This window comes from Rattus norvegicus, chromosome 7, assembly GCF_021556685.1.
Source record: "Rattus norvegicus strain SHRSP/BbbUtx chromosome 7, alternate assembly SHRSP_T2T, whole genome shotgun sequence".
NCBI lineage: Eukaryota > Metazoa > Chordata > Mammalia > Rodentia > Muridae > Rattus > Rattus norvegicus.
In genome coordinates this window covers 100,487,285-100,503,783 of record NC_141540.1, presented here as the reverse complement: position 1 = coordinate 100,503,783, position 16,499 = coordinate 100,487,285, and the positions used below count along the sequence as shown (strand labels likewise).

At 44.1% G+C, this 16,499-nt stretch overlaps 1 long non-coding RNA gene across 1 annotated transcript in view; it reads left to right on the top strand.

Moving 5' to 3' along the window:
• LOC134479916 (uncharacterized) overlaps positions 1–7,359 on the top strand; it is a 61,776-nt gene extending 54,417 nt beyond the window's left edge. The window contains exon 5 of the long non-coding RNA XR_015625595.1: positions 6,442–7,359. This is a non-coding gene — a long non-coding RNA (uncharacterized LOC134479916). The remainder of the gene's footprint in view (positions 1–6,441) is intronic.
• The last annotated feature ends 9,140 nt before the right edge of the window (positions 7,360–16,499 follow it).

Sequence of the window (16,499 nt, the reverse complement as noted above, 5' to 3'; positions counted from 1 at the left end):
CTTCATCACAGCCTGCACTTAGCATTGGCTGAGTGCTTATAATGCAATGCTATAAGAAACGACAAAAAAGACCTTCAAACAGGATGGCCTAGCTCCTCACTTAAGCCTGGTATCCATACCCATTTGTGGGATGGATTTATCTATCAGGACCCAGATGCCTTATCTGTGCTGCTTGGTCAAAGCAGCAAACTCCAGGCTACCATCTCACTGCTGCTCGCTTCTCTCCCTAACTCTGTGCCCACTCCGTGCTCTGTATAAGAGGAGTGACTGGGTTTTTAATCAAACCTCTCTCTCAGCCCCTCCCCATCCATCCTGACTTGCCGGGGCCTCTTACCCCATCCTTTTCATTTCTTTCCTAGTTCTCTTCTTGCCTGGTTCTCAAATCATCAGATGGAGATCAACCAGTACTTAGTGGGGGCTTCCCACATGCCAGGCCCCATTCTAAGGGTTTTTATCTGCATAAATTTATGGAATCCTCACAACAACCCTTTGTGGAGGTCCCATTACTCCCCCATTAAAATCAAACCTAAAGGCCATTGAACAACTAGGTGTCTAGCAGATCTGGGATTTAAACACATCTCTGAATTTAGACTTCATTCATCATCCAAGATCACACAATGAGCTGGAAGAACTTTGCAGATGGGTGAGTTCTAAACCCTTGGAAGGACTGACACCAGACTATTTCTAGAAGATAATAAAACATCTTAAGTTAGCGCTAGAGAGAAGACAAATACCACTATCAATTCAAAACCCATCACAGTTTACCAAGGGATTTGCTTGCATGCTTATTAATGTCCAACCCAAGTCACTCACTCACTAAACAGAGAGGTGCCTACTATGTGCTACTTCCTGAGCATTTATAACTTGACATGAATGATTGTGGAAGCCCAGAGAGGAGGCACCAAACAGATTGGAAGTCAGGGATGTCCTCCTGGTAATATAATGATGCTAAGCTGAACCCTGAAAGATGCCAGGCAGCAGAGAAGGACATCCAGGCAGATGGGACAGCATGCACAAAGCCACGGGGTGTGACTGAGAATGGTTTGCTGTAGCATATGGTTGAAGCTTCTACATGTAGTAGAGATGGGCAAGCAATGGGTTAAGAGATGCGCAAGGGCCAGGTGGAGGAATTTGGTCTCCAGCTGGAAAACATGGTGGGATCATTTAAAGATTTCAGGAAAGAAAGTGACTGGTAGAATCAGATTTGTGTGGTAGAAATACTACAGCAGGCATGTGGATGATGCGTGGCAAAAGCCAATTAAAGAGGGAATTTTGATAGTTGGACAGAATACAACAGGTGGGGAAGAGGACTAGCATTTAAGATCTGTGGGGGAACTTATTAGTTGATTGGTCAAGACTTGGCAACCACTTGGGTGTGGGGAGAACTAAAAATGAAAGGTGTTGGGGCCAATTCACCCAGGTTCCTGACTTGAAGGTGGGGGCTGGATGGTGGTAACATGTACTGAGATAAGAGTTAGATTTAACAACGATATTGATATATCTTAAGCTGCCCAGGATCCTTAAGGCAATGATTATTTTGGATAAGTAACTGAAGACTTAACGAGGGCACATGGCTTACTCAAATTATAGAGCCAGAATGATGTGAGGAAGAGAAGTGAAGCCCAGACCTTTCCTTCTTATGCAGATTTGCTCTGTGAGGAACACAGGGAGACTAGAGAGGACAAGGGTGATGCTGTAAAGGGATTGGGAAAGGTCACACCAGGGAGAGTTCAAATCCACAAGCCCATGTGGTAGGAAAAGCCTAGGATATTCAAAGAATACCAAAGAAAGTTCCAAGAAAGAAGTAGAAAAGAAAGTGGTAAAACAGAACATTCAAACCAGGAGTCTAATGTGGGATTGAGAGGATACCAGCAGTAGTCTGGATTTATTCTTGGAGTAAAGGAAATGTTTTAGAAGTTAGACCCAGGGTCATGATGTTGACACTTAATTTCCAGATGTGGAATCACACGTAATATAAGGAACAATACAGATGCACCCTATGTCCCGCATGCCTTTGCTAGTTTTCTGTTTTGTATTTCCTATGCTTTTCATACATCACTTGTAAGGATTCTTCACAGTTTCTGGATGAGAAGCGTCAGGCAAGTATGTGACCTTCAGATCTATTTTCTCCTGGTTCACAGGATCCACACAGGACCCTTTTCATTGAGCAAAAGCTTCAATTTGCTGAGGTCCAATTCATCACATTTCCTTTTTGTAAAGTAAGGCTTCTATGTCAGATGCCCTTCACCTAGCCATGGAATGGTGTCTGTTCTGGGGCTGTGTTGGAAAGTGGGGGAGGATTGATTGCACATGGCAAAGCTAAAACAGGGCAGCCAGGCAGAAGAGAGGCTCTCTGGAGCTCTGTGAGGTAACAACGAAAAGTGTGTGGGGTGTGGGTGGGGTGCGGCCACTGTGGGGTAAAATTCCTTCCAGATAGAGTTTTGTGTGCAAGACTAGTTGGCCATCTGGGCAATATAACTGGACATTTAAGCTTTTGTCTTCTCCCAGGGATATCCTCAAACTTAAAAAGAATTGTCAAGGTCCTTTAATTTACCCTGAGATTTATACACAAAAGCACAATCGTTTTGTCTCCAATAGTTCTGTATGGAAGACGTTATTTCTTTTTAACAACCAAGGCCTAGAGAAAGGCTAGGTAAAAAACAAATCTCTCCTGTTGACCTTAATTAGTCTTTTCTGTTAGTTCACCCAGAATTCCCATCACCGATGACAACTGTGGTTAGTGGTTTTGAGACCATCTCAGGGGACAGCCAAGGACTACATTCTTTCTCTGATGTTCAAACCTTCTTAACCTTCTGGTTGTACTGAAATTTTAACTCATAGCCCAAAAGTTTAGATGAGTAAGACTGCTTTAGCAAGGCTCAAGGTGGCAGTGCTAAGCTGTGCTAGTTTCACTGCTTGGTCACACTTCCAACATGCCCACGGGGAAAATAGTCACACTAGTGTGCGACTAAGTGAAAAGTACACCAAAAGCCATGTCTATGGCCTCTGGAAACAAGCTGGTTGTATTGAAGAAAGAAAAGGCTTCTGGGACATTTGAGTTACAAGCTGAACTATCCTTTCCTGTGTAATATGAGTTTCTCTGAGAACTCTGTAGCTAACAAATTATAGTTATTCACATAGGGACTTGGAAGACACTTCCTTAAGAAATGAACAAAGTGTGCCTATTATATCCAGGACAGCAAATGAGATAGTTTGTTGCCAATGACAACATCTGAACTGTCAACCAAAAATTAGAATTTTGAGAAAACAAATTTCATTTGCTACTATGTACGTGGCAGGTTTCCGGTGCTTAAAGATGTTTCTGCCTCTTATCCGTGGTATTATAAATGTGGTTTTTAAAGAAACTACTGCTGCATGAAGCTATGGAATTATGTTTTAGTAAAGCTTAGTAAACTTAGTTCCCAGAACCCTCCCTGGTAGTTCATTCAGCATAAACTGAGGTATACTATGGTACAACGTATGAATGAACATGAACATTACAGAAGAATGGTTTCTAATTTCACATTGTAATTATTTTTGAAATTAATCTTTAGGTAAATTCCACTGACTTTTTTTTCTAAATATCATAGGACTTCTTAGGTTTCTTGAAAAGGCTATTTATTAAAGTACCTGTTTGGATCCCTTGCAGCTACATGACTGTGTGAAGATAGCCAATCTGCCTATATTTCAGGTCAGGGCCTCTCTTTGTGTAAAAGAAATACAGAGGCAGACTGAAGACTCTGTCTTCTGTGTTTAAAAAATCAAGAAGAAAAAAAAAGCTTGTCTCCACATCTTCATTTTTAAAGTATGTGTGTGCTTATGTTGATGTGCATACAGGTGCCTGGAAGCCAAAGTAGGTTGTCAGATCTGAAACCGGAGTCACAGGCAGTTGTGAGCTGACTGACATGAGTGCTGGGAAACAAATTTGGGCCCTTTGTCAGAGCAGAAAACACCACTAGCCTCTAAGCCATTTCTCCAGACGCCTGACCCCAATTTTTATTTTTAAATTTCTTTAAAATTTCTATTGCAATAATGGATAAGGCAGACCCATTTAAACAAAAGCTCTTTTAGGTCCACAATAATGTCAAGAGACTAAAACTCTGGGGAAGATTTTGCAAAGTGACAAAGTCTCCTCTCAGTCACTGTGACCCAGAAGCAGCAGCGTGTGGCATTAAATCCCTTTCTTGATTATTCTCCCTCCTGAGCCTTCCAGATGTCTCTGAGAAAGGGATTTATTTAGTACAATGGCTGCGCAAGCCAATGGGGCCAAGGTTCTGATAACAGCACCAACCCTTATAAATTCTTTTTTCCCCTGTTTTTTGAACCAGTGGAGGTAGTGTGGGTCTTAAAGCATGCAAGACTTGGATTAAGTATCAGCTATACTTTTTGATAGAAGGCCCTATCAGTAAGTTTAATTCTCTGGACTTCATGAAGTACAAAATGAGAGAGCTTGTCCTTTGACTGGAGACCAGGTCTACATCGGACCCCAGGAGGGACTGCAGCGCCACATCAGCCTTCAGAGGCAGGGCAGCTGTGAGCAGCCAGATGGAGACCCACGAAGCAGAGAAGCAATTAGATGAAGAAGTGATTTCCCTAACAGGAATGACCTCAACGACGGTGTTTGTACACCAGACTACCATGAAGAAGAATGACTCAGGGCACTTGATTGCACAATGTGGGAGACACAGTGGAGTTTTTGATAGTTTTTGGTGTTGGGCAGAGATGGGACAGGTGCTGGTAGAGTTCACAGTCAAGCACTAAGTATTCTGTGGACCCACCATAACCATTGCTTAAGTAAGGCATCTGCATCATTTGAGTCCACCATGCAATTACTAGCACATTTATCACAACAGTGGAGGTAGGGGAAAAAAATGAGGGACTCAAGAATACACCCAAGGTCTGGCTCCAAAATAATTGACTGCAGGCAAACATCTCCCCCTTGGAGACTGTCTGGGTGTTGACTATAGCGTTTCAGCTCTCCTGGGCTAGACAGAAGGGAGGGAGGGACTAACGGCAAGGGATTATAGGCACGATGGGACAGAATATAGATGAAGGTCCCCTGTTTAGAGAGGAGGCCAGCTGAGAGGATAATGAAATCAAAAGAAGACTCAAGGCCAGCCTCACTTAAATTACCAACCCAAAAGACGCCCAAGAGGCACAAGCAGCTGACCCACCAACTTCGAACTTGAAAATCGCCCTAAGCTAGAGTCACGTCTGCAGTTTGGACAGCACAGGGTTTTCATTGTTTTTGCCTAGACACATCTCTTTCTGATACAACAAACATATTTGTGTATTTAATGCCTGATTTTCTCCAGACACTTTTTAAAGGTTTTTTTTTTTTTACATTATTTTTACATGTGGTCAAATTGAGATCTTTAAAGAACTTTATTTCAAAAAAAGTAAAGAGCCACAAACACTTGTTCATTGAAGTTTTAAATGTCTTTGCATTTAAAAAAAAGTATTCATGGAGATTATTCTGTGAGGTTCTTATACATGTAGCTAAGCGTCTATATTTAGGTCCACTCACTGAATAAGCATCTCCCCAAACTGTGGCATTGAAAGTGAAGGTGGTTATGCGGTCTGGGCCTATGTAGAAACCCTCAGACTAAGGAGAAAGGCAAGCATGGAGAAGGGACTACAGGATAATGGGATGTGATCCGTTCACCGTAAGCATCCACACAGCCCTCTTGCTGCCTTTTGGCCCCTTCTTCCTCCAGAACTGGGCCTTGTTGCCTCTGGGCCTTAGTGAAAGGACAATGAAGCAGTTGAATTGGAGGAAAAGGTTTTGAGCATCTTGTCAAAATACTCTCCTTGAAGAGGTGTGGGCTTTAGAAATCACAAGATATGGTAAACCTTCACTCTCCTCTTCTGAAAACAGAAAAGATCCTTTAGGGATACGACACCCTGAAGGGAAATGCCAATAGGATATGTGAGACCCAACATGGGGTTCCTAACTTATATAAAATGTAGAGAAGAAGCATCCAAGGACCTAGCTGGCCTCAGTGTCACCCTAACTCCTCATGGAGTTTTCTTTTTTGGAAAACCTGCATAGCACTTCCAGGGACTGGGACTGGGCAGGGCAGGGCAGGGCAGGGCAGGGCACGGCAACCTCCCTCTTGCTGTCTGACGAGCTGCAGCACAAGCAGGAGCAGGAAGCGCAGGGATCGAAGAGGAAGAGGCTCTTTCTTCTAGCCTTCTAGGGTGGAGACTCAGAAATGTCTCTGAGATAGCATTTGCCCTGGCTTCTGAAGATAAGCCATGACCATGTAGCCTGTCTAATCCAAGAAGAAGCGTATTTCCTGCGGGAAAGGTAGCATAGGGAGGGTACCACCAAGAACAGTGGAATCAATGGGTAGATGTCGGCAGGTGCCAGCTGTCTGTCTCTTAGAAACCATGATTCTTTTCCAGATAACCTGATTCGCATATTCTTCTACCAAACAGTGATGGATAACAGGTCGGAGTGTCTGGCAAAGGAAAGAAACCAGCAGGGGACGAGCTACAGTTTATGACTCCTTGAGATGTCTCAGGAACTGTGCCCAGCACTTGCGTTCTCAGCCTGCCCCCAGTTTACAGAGAAGACTGCCACTCAGGTTTCTCCAGCTGCTTGAATGGTACCAAAAAAAAAAAATGTGAATCGGATTTGCCTACATTGATTTCCAACCTGAGTGGTTTAAGACTTAACTGGGTAGTTAAGAAATAAGATAGGAAGAAAGCTCCCGCTGGTGGGAGGTGGGGCTGGGGCGGGCTTCTCTGCTCCATCCCAGGTGCCTGTGTGGTTATCTGTTGATAGGTCCTGTTGATCTACCTCCAACTCACACCTTACACCCGTCCACTTCTCTATAGCTTTACCCAACCATCTAACCTCAGCCACCACCGTATCTCCACAGACCAAACACTCATGCTAATGCTTGGATGCTTGAAGGCTCAACGATGTTACTTACAAGCAAAGGGAGTCCATTAGTAGTTCCTCAAACTCCACAATGACCCATCAAGGTGAAAGCTCTAATATCTACTTGGCTGCATAAATGCCCAGAAGAAAAGAGCACATTTCCCTGAGTACCATATAGCTAGTTGCATTTGGTCATGTGACTGAGAAGATCAGGGATAGGATGGGCTTTTTTCTTTGGTGAAACAATGTGTTTAACTATGGTTACGTACAGGAATGTTGATGATTGGTTGTTTACAGAAACATTGGCAACTTACTAATGGCTACACCACTGAAGAAAATGTCTCTCCTTACATGAGCAGCTTTTGAACCAGCCCTAAAGTGAAAGGGATGCAAAACCCACCCCCTACCTCATCACTTCTTTTGGAACTTCTCTTATACACAGCCTAATAAAAATAAGGGAAGAAAATCAGTGAACAAACCATTAAGCACACGAGTGAAATTGATAATAAATGGAATATGTCCTGAGACAATGGGGGAGGGGTGCCTTAACTTACTCTAAATCTATACGGCTTCTTTGAGAAGAGAATACAATACGTATGTGCTGAGCCTGGTCAGCTGGGACTTAGGGGGAAATTATAGTTTTTTTAAAAAAGAGCATCTAAGAATCTTTGGTCTCTGATTAGACTTTATCAAGGTCCTTGTGCGCTCAGTCCTCACCTCCCCCAAGATTTTAGTGGGCTTTTTATGTTGACAATCCTCTTCTCCACTGAAGGGTGCAGTACCCTAAGCCCACCGGGAACCCAGGTATGGGGTAGTAAGTGAAGTCTAGACTAGGCGGGCCAAGTGCTCTAAAGAGGTTGCAGGACAGCCAAGAATCTTGTCTAGGCCTGAGGAGCTGGATCTGTAAGTCCCCCCAGGAAATAGGGGATTCAGAACAGAAGAAGCTGCTGGGCTTTGAGATGAGAGAAACCTAGCAGTGGGCTAGGAGAGGGAAACATGCATGTGCAAACTGATGCCCAGAGCTTTCTGACACAACTTGGTTAGGTGCCCAGGCTACACTGACTGGCTTTGATCACACAGGTGGCTTAGGGGCCCTCCCACCCCCGCTTCTTCATGTGTGCCAGAGAGAGAAGCAAATGCCCACGATACAGAACCTAAGCCTCAAATACCGAGTTCCTTGTGTGGGCATTATCTCCATTTTACAAATGAAGGCTTCTGAGGCGCAGAGAGGGAGAGCTGGCCTTGGGGGATAGATCCAAGCACCATCTAAATTCACACGGAGGAAAGAGGGCACAGCGGGTCTGTTCAGAGAGCCACTTAGACAGGGTATTGCAAACCTTTGGCCTAGCAGCCAAGGACAGCGTGGGTCTGGGTTTGGCTACCTGACAATAGGAGATGGTTCTGCCTTCAGGCAGAGACCACACTTTATACCGTTTATCATGAGGCCCCTGCTTATTCTTTCAATTATGTCCTGCACAGTACGAGTATTGGAGTATCACTGTGACCTCATCCTAGAAAAACCTTTCTTTAGCACCAGAAACTAGCTGAGGACACTTTCCCAGCCCCACTGCCCACTTTGTCACTGGTCCCCCGTACTGTGACAAGAAGGCCCAATAATTCAGGGAAATGGAGCCCAGGTACTTTGTGGTGTAGTAGACTTCTAAGAAGTCTAAAATACGCAACCTTTCTCCTGTGTAAGGGCATAGCACACGGAGGCAACGGCCTTGCTCAGGAAGCAGGGACTGCGTGCCCAGCCTGAGCTCAGCAAGATAAATTTAACTGGCTCTCTCTCTCTGCCTGCGAGTTCATTAAGAGCAAGAAGCAGTTGGTGTTTTCCAGCTGGGAACAGAGGACAAAGCAGTTGGAACACATTGAGGCACCTGATGGCTGCCCAAAGTTGGGGGGTCTGTACGGGATGAGGGTGCAGCGGTGCGTGCTTGCAATCCCAGCACTTGGAAGGTGGAAACAGGAGGATTAGGAGTTCGAGGCCAGACTGAGCTAAGTGAGACCCTATGTTCAAAACATAGATAGAAAGAAAGAAAGAACAGTATGAACATTGATTCTGATGTTGGAGAATCCCTTTCAATCTCTTCTTCCTGTGTTTTATCTTCTTGGGAGCGGTGTGACAGCCAAGCTCTAGGCTTTTGCCCTTCAGTCATATATCCTGTCTCTGTGGTCTAGAGTTAAGTAGCCAGTGCTGGGAATCCCAGGAGGATTTTGTACATTTCCCCTTATAAAAGACTAGCTAGTCTCCGAATCCTTGGAGTTTCTTGAAGCATAGCTTGCAGACGCGCCTTGCCTTCCAGATTAGTTAAAGGGACTTTGAGGTGTATGACTACAAGTTGCCACGGGCAAAGGAAGTCACTTTCCTGAACTCAAAATAACCATCTGTGGGCTAACTCTGTCTTTAAGATGAAAGCCATACCTTTTTGGTCAATGTAAGTGGCCTGTGGCAGTCCGAGAGAAAAAGCGAGAATCAGATATTTAGTTTCTTAAATGTCTTGATTTTTTTTTTTTTTTAAGCAGAAAAATGTGACATTGGAGTGGAGTCAGACGGGCTCACTTAGAAGAAAGGCGCCCCCCTGGCCCTCCAAAGCTTAGATGACAAATAGGGAAAGAAAGCACCCCAACCCTAAACCTCACCCCTCAAAAATTGTGTAAATTGTGCTGCTAAGAATGGGTGGGGTCTGTGGGCTTATGACAGCTCACGTCATTCAAACAATTACAACTAAGGAAACGTGATTCATCAGGGTCACAGCCTGATGGCCTCCGAGTGGCAAGTTCTAATTTTACTGGTTTTTAATGCCTCATACATGATTTCTTTCCCTGGTCTGTTTTGAATTTCCTCTTCCCTAATGTATATTTATGTCTCTCCAGTTACAAGCTGACAAGAACAGCCCCTAGCATATCTGCTTCCGCTCAGGCCCTGACGTCATTTACTTAATTTCCTCAAGTTTCCCTTTCCTTTCCATTAAACCAGATGGACTTACAAAGGTGAAGGGGGGTAGTGGGGAGAGAAGTGGCAGCTTTGGACTTTAACAAATCAATGAATTGACAAACCAGCTGACTGGTCAAACATTTTTTGCTAAATAGAGAAAAGCCGTTTAATTCTGAGTACATGGGAGAAGTTAAGTAAAGTTGAGTGAATGCCTTTTCATTTTTCCATTTCCCCATTTTGTTGAGAGACTGCTATAAATAGAGTTGTATGAGAGGCAATAAGAATCAAACTGAGAACAAACTACTGATCTTTCCCTTGAGGAACCCTTGAGGAACTCACAGTCGAATAGGCCATGCATGTGTGCATGTGCCTGTGTGTGTGTAAGCACTTGTACACACACACAGACACACACACACAGACACACCCATCAGTCAGGAATTTACAGAAGTTGGCATCATCAAGTTTTACTTCTCCCGGTGAACAGTGTCACAGGTCTACAAAGGTGATATTGCTATTGACTTGATCAAGCCTGCCATGGGGTTCTAATTTAAAGGCCCACTAAAGATACAATATGGTTTTCATGGGACCATGACATTTGTTTTAGTCACAGGTCACCAGGATGCATCCAGCTCAAGTCCTAGGGAGGGTTTTGCTGTTGCTTGATCCTTCTACTGACACTGGAGGATGGGGCAGGGTGGTAAAGGGCCCAGAAAAGTTGGAAGAACATCTTGGTTCATAGGATCCAAGAGAGATCCCACTGTGATGTGTCCCGTATACACTCCAAAGAAAGGACTTGATGCATATTGTTCAAAAAGTGGGTTGGTCTTTGGTGGTGATGTTCCAGAACCTGAAGGTTGGGGACCAGGAATAATGAGTTGGTGACAGCCAAGCTGGCCGACACCAGTAACCAATCAGACTGCCTGATCTGCACATGCTGAATCAAAGACCACGAGGAGACTTTTCTCAATTCACTTAATGTTTGACACCGTGAGTCTCACTCTGGATACTGAGATAAAGCCACCTGCTGTGTCCAACAGCTTGGGATATTAGAGCTGGCTTCTCCAAGGGTTCCCCAATCCACCCCAGTGAATAACCCTCTAGGCAGTAGCTATCTGCCATAACAAATTTGCCAAGCCAAGGGGGTGGGGGCAGGTGGAACCTCCAGAGATATGGAGGCAGGGCTACAAAAGGAATGATACGTTTTTCCACTCAGGCCATCTAGATGCAGCCCCCAGATGGAGTAGGAGGCCATGGAGGGAAACTAGACACCACCATAAACTCAGAATTCTAAAATGATCTCCCCAAACAAGAAGACTGTGAGATCATGCAAAAGGGGGATTATCCTGGGAGCCAATCAAAGGTGAGACAGGAGAGGTTTAGAGCAGGCGACACCCTGCTGTTGACCTTGAGGAAATCAACTGTCCTGCAGTGTAGAAGGCCCCATGTTGGGGAACAGGTGACCTCTGGGTGCTGAGGCCCTCAGTTCTGTGACTGCTAGCAACTGAATTCTGCTAAACAACTTGAAAGAGGCCAGTAGCCCTCAGGTGCAAGCCGTCCTGGTTTGACATCATGGTTTCAAGTTTCTAAGTCTCTGGGCCAAGACAGTCAGGCCAACTTCAGGCACACATGTCTTGAGTTGATGAGCTGCAAGTACCTTAGGATGCTGGTATTTTGGCTGGTTTGTTGCAGTCTGTAGCCTGAGAAAGAAAAAAAAAAAACTGGATGTATCTATTACCAAATGTGGCACTGATCATAGTGCAGGCTATACCAACTTAATAATGTTTAGATAAACTATATGAAGACAGAACAGGAAATATTTGCTTCCAATATGTAGGGAGTAGTTCTGATGTTTGATCGGGAATCTGCATGCGAACACAGAAGGTCCTGTCCCTCAATTGGTTCTTGATTGATCAATAAAGATGCTAGTGGCCAATGGCTGGGCAGAATAGGTGGAACATCCAAGTCCATGCAGGAGAGAGGAACTGAATTGCCATGCTTTGGAGAGGGAGCGCCACCAGCCAAGTAAGATGTAGGGTGAAGTGGCCATTGGCTGTTAACCCGACTGGGCCTGGGGTCGCAGGTGGGAGATTAGAAACACAGCTAAGGTGAGGGCAGATTTAGGGGTGTTGAGCTGGGAATTAAAAGAGCATAATAGCCAAGGAAGGCTTAGAAGAGCCTGGCCATTGAACTAAAGCATATCAAAAATAAGCTAATGTTAATGTGTGTCTCTTTTATCTGTGGATATGATAACCTAGGCGGGGCTGGTAGTGTGGTCCACTTGGAGCTTAAAGTTGGGTAGTAGTGTCGGACTACATGCTACACCATGAGGCAGTTTGATTTTTTTTTTTTAAAGTTCAACAAAAATATTTTCTTGGCATTGAAGAACTAGGACTAAGCATTTTTACAAGTCCTTTCAAGTGTGATTGTGTGGTCCTCCCGGCCACTCTCTCATTAAAGAGTTGAAAAGGGGGAGGTGTGAGGATGATGGCTTACTCTCAGTTACAACCCAAAAGAGTGTGCACTCAGATTCTGGGTGTCTGTTTCTGACTGTGCATCTGAGACACTCTAGATGGCTCTTGGTTGGTGGTACTTTTATCATGTGTATTATAGTCACTGTGCACGTCAGGTCTACGCTGGATCTTAACCTCAAGACTGAGAAGCGACAGCGTTGAGCTCTGAGGGAGATGAACATCCTGGCACGAAATATCATTGGTGCAAAGTTATGGGCAAAGTCATCCAGATTTGTCCCTGCTACACTGACTCACGGACACCCTGCCAAGCATTATTGTGCTCATTTTACAGGTGAGAAAACCAAGCCCCGGGAACATCTTGGCCAAACTCACCCCACTATTAAATCACAGGTCGGGGACTCGAACCAGGGTCCTTGTGACTCCAAACCTGAGCCTCCTTAATGTATTGGTAATTGGGTTTAGAAGTCTGTGCATTTTAGACTTCACCAGTGAACAGCCTACAAGTACTACAGTCAATCTGACCCAGGTTGCCAAGCTGGCCCTACAACTTAGGAATGGTGGATACTATTGTCCAGTTCTCTGACTCCCATTGTTCAGTGACTGACCTGCACGAACTGTAAGTTTTGCCAGTGCTAGTCAAATTCTCCCATATCTTTGGTTTTTATACCCATCATCCCCTTGTCTTGGTGCAGGTTCTTTGGTCCTTGTACCAGTTCATCTCTTCCCCCAGTCTTGTGAAATGGGCCCAGTTCTTACTACCGTTTACTCACCCACAGAGAAACACCAACTTGGGTTTGAACACACACCATGGCTGCTTTAGGTTCAGCTCTGGTCCTTGAGGCTCTTTGCCTGGGACCCTCTTCTGCCTGAGCCTTCCTAATCCAGTGTGTGTTACACAGTCTTGGCGGTCTGGCCCTTGCCTGCCAAGCTCTGACCTTGGATGTCCCTTCAACTCCTGCTTGCAAAGGCATTTCCTGCTGTTGACAAGATCCCCGCAGTTAGCCCACTCCCAGCCCTGAGACACAGGAAGCCAGCTGGGCTCCCACAGTGTCTCTGCAGAGAGCCAACTCATCCTGGCTCTTAAAGGTGACATGAGGCATTGCAAAGGAAAAGCTCGCAAGCTTCCTTTTGAATATTTTTCTCAATGTTTAATTTTGACATGCCTGCCATGTTGTTGGCTTGTCAATCTCCGCACTCGGAAGGCTGGGAGGAAAGGGGACTGTGACTTCAAGTCCAGCTTCAGCGATATAACAAGGTCCTGTCTCAAAAAGTAAAACCAAAATGCCATTATTTCACTTAAGCATAATAGCCTCACAGAAAGTATAAAAATCATAATTATTCAGCAGTCATTAGCCACCACAGGGGCATAGATTTCTGACCACACATCCAACCAGCGATTCTTATAAGTTTGCTCACAGTTCTCCCCAGAGGGAACTACGATCCTTTTTACTAGCACAGTTAGTTTTCACCTTAAATACAAATGTAAGCAATAGATATAGATATATGACTTTTAAATTTTTTAAATTATTATTGTGACAAATATATTTAATGCAAAATTTGCCATTTCTCCATTTTGAGCACATGATGGGATGGCATTAGTGTACTCACAAGGAAAGTGAAACTGTGGACCTGTCAAGCAGCACCTTTCCAGTCTCTCCCCTTTTGGCCTCTGATGACTCCCATTTTACTTCTATGACTTTGGGTCCTTTTAACTACCTTGTATAAGAAAAAACATCATTTGGTTTTTTTTTCATTTTTATCATTTGGTGACTGATTATTTCACTTAGTGCAAAGCCTCAAGGCTGTAGTATATGTAAGCATTTTCAAGGCCAACTAATACTCCTTTTTGTGCATCACCTGCATTTCACCGCTCCGTCAGTGTACGCTTGGGGCAATGCCATGCTTTAACTGTTGTGACTACAGTGCAAACGTGCAAATATCCCAAGGCTCTGCTTTCACCTTCTTTGGCTAAACATCTCTAAATAGAATTGCTATATCATATAGCAATTCTGTTTGAAGATTTAAAAAAAAAACCCAAACCCTTACATATAGTCAAGTGATTTTGAATTATGGTACCAAGACTCGTCAGCAGGGAGAGGAGTTGTCTTTTGAACTGATGGTGATGGGAAATAAGGTTTCTACACACAAACAGGGGAGTAGAACCCTCATCTAACCAAAAACATATTGACTCGAGAACCAAAGACTTGATACTGTGAGACCTGAAAGCAGCCAGGAAATATGGAACAAACGTTCATGCTGTTGAATTTGACAGGGACAAAAACATAAGCAACTAGAGAAAGACAAAGGGGGCTTCGTGAAAATTAAAAAGCCCTGTGCATCAAAGATGCTGTCAGCAGAGACAATGCACAGAACATGAGAACACACTGATAGATCACATATTTGACATTGGAATAGAGAGGAGGTTTGAAAGCAGGTAAAATAGCCCAGTTGAAAAATGGACCAAGGGCATAAAAGGCTGGCTCTCCAAAGAAGGCAGATGAGCAACACAGGCAAAGACGTTCAACATTCCTGATCCTTAAAGAGATGCAGAGCAAAACTCGAGGAGATGCCACATCTCAGCCATTAGGAAGCCTGTTAAAAAACAAAAGTAAATAACATCGAGTGGAGAAGCTGGAACCTGTGTGCCCTGCCGTGGGAATGTAAGATTATTCAGCCTCTGTGGACATGGTATATATTCTTGGGTAGGATAATTCCCAATTGTGTTTGAGATTCATGAATGTGGTGTCGTTTAACTATATAGTTGCTGTATAGGATCTTATTACGTGAAGCTGTTGAAAAGTATTAACTATGGGTTGCTTCCGGTTTGAGGTCTGGAAAGATACTGACTACACACACATGGTACATGCATGCGTGCACGCTCACTCACACACACACACACACACACACACACACACACACACACGTTTTATTACATATATATAAATGTAAGCCAGAATGTAGTATAGTAGTGGAATAGTTCTCGTACTTATCTACCAGCCTTACCAGTTATCAACACATGGGCCAATCTTTTTTTCTATAGTCTATCCACTTCTTTTCTATAGTCTATCCACCTCTGATTATTTTGAAGCAAATACTAACATCACAAATATTTATCACAAAATATTTCTATATCTCCAAGTGATAAGTGTTCCTTTAGAAAAAATCCACTAAATAATTTTACCCAACCAATAATGTAATATTAGGGCTGGAGAGATGGCTCAGCAGTTAAGAGCACTGACTGCTCCTCCAAAGGTCCTGAGTTCAATTCCCAGCAACCATGTGGTGGCTCACAACCATCTGTAATGAGATCCGATGCCCTCTTCTCGTGTCTGAAGACAGCTACAGTATACTCATATGCATAAAATAAAATCTTTCTTTAAAAAAAGAATCAGATATGCAGTCTCATTTACACTAGACTGATGTGCACAAGTTTGTCTTCTGCAGTTGTTTTTCTTTAACTTGCAGCTCACCCTCCTTGCTCCCTGCAAATGCTGTGTGAGAGTAGATGCTGTGTGAGAGTAGATTCCGTGTGAGGGAGTAGATTCCGTGTGAGGGAGTAGATTCCGTGTGAGGGAGTAGATTCCGTGTGAGGGAGTAGATTCCGTGTGAGGGAGTAGATTCCGTGTGAGGGAGTAGATTCCGTGTGAGGGAGTAGATTCCGTGTGAGGGAGTAGATTCCGTGTGAGGGAGTAGATGCTGTTTGGTGTAGCGTTTCCTGCATTGTTGCTTTTCTGCTTGGTCCCCAGGGTGTTCCTGAAGCTGGTCCCTTGCTTTATCTTCTATGTATTGGTAAATTTATTATTTTTAAATGTTTTGTGGGTGACAGTAAACGTGTAGGTCAGAGGACAACTTACCAGCGTCAGTTTCTTCCATCAGGTGGGTCTGAGATATTGAGCTCAGATTGTGAGGCTTAGAGGCAGGTGGTCTTTCTTAGCAATGAAGCCATCTCACAGGTCTGAAGTGGTAGATGTAAAGGCTTGCTATGAGTCAGGTTTCTCTCAAGGGCAGTATTAATGTGCATCTAGCCTCTCTGTGATGTAAGCATTGATGATCATTGCCTAGGAGCCATTGGTAACGGTTGTATATGCCCATCAGTTGCCACTCCTCCTTTAATATCGGGATACTTACATGAGGAGATGCTCTCCTGATTCCACAGTGCGGTCACCCCGAGACATAGGCAATGCTGGGATGTGTCCTATGT